We start from the raw sequence: 6,655 nt of genomic DNA on the forward strand, positions 1-6,655 counted from the left end.
AGACTGATTCCTTGTACCAACTGGAAGATGGAGGGCTTGGGGGCTACTCCGATGGCAACAGTATTCTGGACCCCTATGAGCCGCCAAACAGAGTCGAGATCTTCATGGCTAACACGCAACCTGGGAAAAACTCGACGACTGCGGCAGCAATGACTTCCGGGTCAGCAGCGGTGATGGCAGCCGGGGCAGGAGGCCCTACGCCCATCGACTCAGGTTTTGATGGCTTTAATGGATAAGTTGACGACTCTGTTAGCGGTCGTAGTCAATCCGGTGAATCACGATCAACATGATGCGGAAGTAGCATAGTTACGTGAGGAGGTAACACAGGCCAAAGAAGACCTCGTGGCAGAGGACGTCAGGATGGCGGCGGAACGGGCGGCTTTGAATGCTCAGCCCAGTGGATTCGGTCGGAGCATTTCCAGCTTACGATTGATCAGAACGCATCAAATGAGATCATGAGGAGGAGGTACCAGTCCCTTCTACCTACGGTTTATGAGCCTAGAAATCTCTTCCGCGCACCCGGTGCAGGGCCCAGTAACCCGCCGGAGGTAAACCGGGCTGCGGCGCCCGGGACTGGGACACCGGTTCAACCACGCGTGACGGAACCCCCTCGTCTGAATACCGCTCCACCTCCGCATGTACCAACGCCACCGGGTCATTATTCTAATCCTTTGGAGAACATGATCGCTGCGGCGGCACGATTGGCGGCTCTTTCAGTGGATGGCGACTTTCCAACAGTGGTTGAAACACGAAGGGTCAGAGAGCTTCTTCAGATAGCCTTTGCGCAGCAGGAGGCATATTCTTACAGTCGAGATAGGATCCACTCAACCCCTCGCCCAAGCCAGAGCCGGAGCTATAGTAGGCACATGGACTCACCAGCTGTTTCAAGCAACGCCCAGCGCCGAGCCCAGCCACGTGGGCATGACCCGGTGCGTGATGGGGCTCCTAATTTGGTTGATCAGGACAAAATGCGTCAAGAAGCCGAGCAGGCAGCTCAGCAAGCGGCTCAACGGGTGGCTTACCAGCCCCTTCCGGTTTATCCAACAACCTCGGTTGAGGCGGGCATGACCTCTAGGTCTACAAGTGTGCCCTGTTTGGTGTCGGCTCTGCGTAATGAGCGTTTGCCCAAGGATTACAAGGGACCTCGAAAGGTGCCTAATTACACAGCCGACTTACCCCCTGAGGCGTGGATTGAAAGTTATGAGATGGCCATGGAGTTATTAGAAGTCAGTGACGCTGCATGTGCCAAGTACTTCACCATGCTGCTGGATTGGACGGCCCGCACTTGGTTAAAGGGGCTGGCGGCTAATTCCATCGGTTCATGGGTGGAGTTAAAGGCCCAGTTTATCCAGAACTTTAAGGACACATGCAAGCAGCCCATGTCGATTATGGACTTGACTAATTGCAAACAGGAGGAAGGTGAATCAATGACCGATTGGGTGCGCCGGGTCAAGGCTATCATACATTCATCTGATAACATGAACGCCGGCTCTGCGGTCTTGATGCTGGAGAAAAATTGACATTTTTTGCCTCTTAAACAGAAGCTGGGGCGGCTCAAGCGCGATTGTAATGATATGGGCTAGTTGATGGCGGCTCTAGTCAAATATGCAGACTCTGAGAGTACCAAGGACCCCGAGTCTGAGGATGAGAAGACAGGGAAGGGAAAAAAGAACGGCAACACCAAGGGTCAGCAACCTAACCCGGCAAATCAGGGGTGCAACGGTAAATGCAAGGTGGATGGTAGCTCGGAGTTTGTGGCCAACACCAACGCACAGGGCAATAATCAACGTCGTAAGGGGAGGCCGCCTCCTCGGGGCAGCGGGTCAGGCCCTACTCTTGAACAGTTGTTAAATGAGTCATGTCCGAAGCATGTCTCACGAGAGAAGTCGGCTACTCGCCTTTGGAAGGATTGTACAATTATGAAGGCTTTTAAAAATTCCAACTCATTTGATGACAATCATGGGCCGAGCAGCGGCTCAAGCGACGGTGGTTTCCATGGCCTGGGTTATGGAGGTGGCGGTTCTAATTCCTACTTCCAGAGCCACCAAGGTAATCAGGGCGGTTTTAATCAAAGTAACCAGGGTGGTTACAATCAGCAATCCGGCCAGGGAGGTCAGCAGCAGCAGCAATCTGAGTATCAGAGTAATCCCAAATAGCTGAATAGTGGACAGTATCATGTGTTTACCACCAGTTTGTGAAAACGGGGCCAGAAGCTTCATAAGAGGGTGTTAACGCTATTGAGCCGGCTGTTCGTCATTACTTACAATGGTCTGAGCAGCCCATTATGTGTAGTAGGGCGGATCATCCTCCCCGGGTTGACAATCCGGGTCACTTAGCTTTGGTGGTGGCGCCTCAAGTTGGTGGATACAAATTCACTAAGGTACTCATGGATGGAGGCAGTAGCATCAATATTCTTTATTATGACACCTTCCGTCGTATGGGGTTAACTGATAAAATTTTTAAGACATCCAACACTATTTTCCATGGAGTGGTGCCTGGTAAGTCAGCATACCCAGTGGGCAAGATTGAGCTGGAAGTGGCCTTTGGCGATGAGCATGATTCCAGGGCTGAGAAGTTAACCTTTGAAGTGGTCAAAATCAGGAGCCCGTACCATGCTCTGTTTGGATGGCCGGCTTACGCCAAGTTCATGGCACGGCCATGTTATGTTTATCTGCAGCTCAAGATGCCAAGTTATAAAGGGACGATCACAGTGCATGGGAGTCGGAAGATAGCCCTAGAATGTGAAGAAGATGATGTTGCCTATGCTGAGTCTGTCTGTGCAACAGAGGAATTGAAAATTTACAAGGACAATGTTGACCCGGTGGATATGACGTCTTTGAAAAAGCCAACTACAGAGCATGATCCGGCGCTGAAGTTTAAGTCGGCCGATGACACCAAGCTGGTTGATTTTGTTCCTGGCGACTCATCCAAGCAGTTCAGTATCAGTGCTAATTTGGATCCGAAATAGGAAAGCACGCTCATCGAGTTCACCTATGAGAACCGGGACATCTTTGCATGGAAACCTTCTGACATGCTGAGTATACCTAGAGAACTCACTGAGCACACTCTCAATATTGATCCGAAATTTAAGCGGGTCAAGCAATTCCTTCGGCGGTTCAACGAGGAGAGACGTAAGGCCATTGGTGAACAAGTGGCCCGACTCTTGGCGTCTGCGTTCATTGTTGAAGTTTTTCATCCAGAGTGGTTGGCTAACCCGGTGCTAGTGCTTAAGAAGAATGGCACTTGGTGCATATGTGTGGATCACTGTTCAAGAAATCTTCTGATTCACCAATTAATCTTCCGATTTATCACTAATCAGGGGTGACCGATAAGATTATGCCTTATCTTTTCCGTTTATCTTTTGGACCGATTTATGGTTCTGACAAGCAATTTATCGGGAATCTACCGACAAATCAGACCTATTCATAGCACAATGTTTGCAAAAACTATGTTTATTTATGTTTTATGGACCTTGTTACGGAATATGTACTATTGTCCTATTTTGTTTGCAATTATATGAGGATCCAAAGGCTAGAAATCAAGGTAACACTTTTGTCAAATATTGTTTTGGTGTTGAATATAGCTTATTTTAGTGTTGGGAACCTGAGATTTGCAAAAAAAATATCCGATTAATAGTCGACCGATAAAATCGATCAATCGGCCGATTTTTGATTAATCTCTAATCCCTAGTTGGCCGAGACGATAACGATAAGAGATATCCTCAACATTGGCATGGATTACACGGACTTAAACAATGCTTGTCCGGCTGATCGTTTTGCTCTCCCTCGTATTGATCAAATCATTGATGCTACGGTGGGTTGTGAGCGTTTGAGCTTTTTGGATGCTTATTCTGGTTATCATCAGATCAAGATGGCAGTTAAGGACCAGGAGAAGACAGCTTTCATTACTCCCTTTGGAGCCTTCTGCTATGTGTCTATGCCTTTTGGGCTCAAGAGTGCCTAGGCGACTTATCAACGATGTGTGCAGAATTGTCTTCACAGTTAGATTGGGCGCAATGTTCATGCTTACGTGGACGACATTGTGGTGAAGTCCAGAGAGAAGGAAACTTTGATAGATGATTTGAAAGAAACCTTTGACAATCTCCAGGTCTACAAGATGATGCTTAACCCGGCCAAGTGCGTTTGTGGTGTACCAACAGGCAAGCTTTTGGGTTTTCTGGTTTCTAATAGAGGCATTGAGGCTAACCCGGAGAAGATCAAGGCCATCACCTCCTTGGCTAAGCCGGCGTGTATCAATGATGATCAACGCCTGACGGGTCGTATTGCTGCTTTAAGCCGGTTCATAAGCCGGTTGGGTGAGAAGGCTATACCATTGTATCAGATGATGAAGAAAACAGATAACTTTGTCTGGAGTGATGCTGCTAATGACGCATTTGACGACTTGAAGAGGCAGCTAGCTGAGCCACCAGTTCTTGCTGCTCCCATTGATAAGGAGCCATTATTGTTATATGTGGCTGCTAACACCTGTGCTATCAGTGTGGCCATTGTGGTGGAGCGCAAGGAGGTTGGCAAGGAATATCCGTTTCAATGGCCGGTTTACTACATCAGTGAAGTGCTTATTGAGTTCAAGCAGAGATATCCACATTGGCACAAGCTCGTTTATGGGGTGTTCATGGCCAGCCGGAAGCTTAAGCAGTATTTTCTGGGTCACCCCATCACTGTGGTCAGTTCTGCTCCGTTAGGAGATATTATTCAAAACAGAGAAGCAGCAGGACGAGTTGCCAAGTGGGCCATTGAACTGGGGCCTCATGGTCTGAAGTATGTGCCTTACACTGCTATCAAGTCTCAAGCACTGGTGGATTTCATCAACGACTGGACCGAGCTGCAGATGCCTGAATAAAAGCCGGATAACACATATTGGACTATTCACTTTGATGGGTCCAGGCAGTTGGAAGGCTTGGAGGCTGGAGTTGTCTTGGCTTCCCCTCGAGGTGACAAGTTTTGTTATGTCCTAAGGTTGATGTTTCCCTGTACTAACAATGCAGCTGAGTATGAAGCCTTGCTCCATGGTCTTTGGATGGCTAAGCAGATGAACTTAAGCCGGGTGAGATGTTTCGGCGACTCAGACTTGGTGGCTCAGCAAGTCTCGGGAAAATGGGATTCCAAGGATCCCCTCATGGTGGCTTATCACCGCGAAGTTGATGCGATTGCTGGGCACTTCAAGGGTTATCAAGTGGAGCACATTGATCGCAGGAAAAATGAGGCGGATGATGCTTTAAGCCGGTTGGGATCTCAATGTAAGCCGGTGCCGCCTAACACTTGCTTGGATGTTCTGCATAACCCTTCTGTCAAGTTGCCTACAGAGGAGGATCTTGTTGTTCCTGACCCGGAAGCACAATTGGTGGCGGCTCTTCACGTTATCCCAGATTGGACAATACTACCCGGGGTGAGTTGCCTGAGGATGAAACTTTGTCCAGGTAGATAACCCGGCGGTCTAAGTCAATGACAATTGCTAATGGCGAGTGAGGGAGTCCTGGATTAGGGGGTATCCGGACAGCCGGACTGTGTACAACGTCCGGACTATTGAAGCGTGAAGATACAAGACTCAAGACTTCGGCCCGTGTCCAGATGGGACTCTCCTTGGCGTGGAAGGCAAGCTTGGCGATCCGGATATTGTGTTTCCTTTCTTGTAACCGACTCCATGTAAACCCTAACCCTCTCCAATGTCTATATAAGCCAGAGAGGTTGGTCCTTAGAAGGACGATCACAATTACAAGCATACCATCATAGGCTAGCTCTTAGGGTTTAGCCTATACGATCTCGTGGTAGATCTACTCTTGTACTACCCATATCATCAATATTAATCAAGCAGGAAGTAGGGTTTTACCTCCATCGAGAGGGCCCGAACCTGGGTAAACATATGTGTCCCTTGCTTCCTGTTACCATCAGCCTTGATGCACAAATCGGGACCCCCTACCCGAGATCCGCCGGTTTTGACACCGACATTGGTGCTTTCATTGAGAGTCCCTCTGTGACGTAGCTGCAAGGCTCGATGGCCCCTTTAATCATCATCAACGACGCTGTCCAGGGCGAGACTTTCCTCCCCGGATAGATCTTCGTGTTCGGCGGCTTCGCACTGCGGACCAATTCGCTTGGCCATCAGGAACAGATCGCGCCAGGAGCGTCGAACCATCATGATGAGAACGGCTTAGACCTGCTGTCAGACGATGCGCGGGATATCACCCCGATAGAAGTCTCGGATCTAAATCCGGGGCAGGTGGTGTTGCCTAAGGACAGAGGGCTGGACCCCGCCCCGCAGGCTGTACCCTCATCGGCGATGGATCCGAACACAAGCCCCACTTTTGGGAAAGCTTGTGACTCCGGACCCCCGGATTCGTATCCGGTTGTAGGTTCCAGTCCACGCGTTTCCGAGCCCGTCGAGCCAGGTTGGGCTCCGGTAGCGGAATTCACCGCTGCGGATATCTTCCAGCACTCGCCCTTTGGCGACATGCTGAACTCGTTAAAAACTCTCTCTTTGACAGAAAATTCCAGGCCGAACTATGTCCGGCTCGAGCGGGAAGCAGGCGACGAAGAAATTTGTTACCCACCCACCATCCACTACATAGCCACGGTTGATGATTTAACCAACGTGCTGGACTTCGACTCCGAAGGCATCGACGGTATGGATGATGATG

This window comes from Triticum aestivum, chromosome 3B (genome assembly GCF_018294505.1).
Source record: "Triticum aestivum cultivar Chinese Spring chromosome 3B, IWGSC CS RefSeq v2.1, whole genome shotgun sequence".
Taxonomy (NCBI): domain Eukaryota; kingdom Viridiplantae; phylum Streptophyta; class Magnoliopsida; order Poales; family Poaceae; genus Triticum; species Triticum aestivum.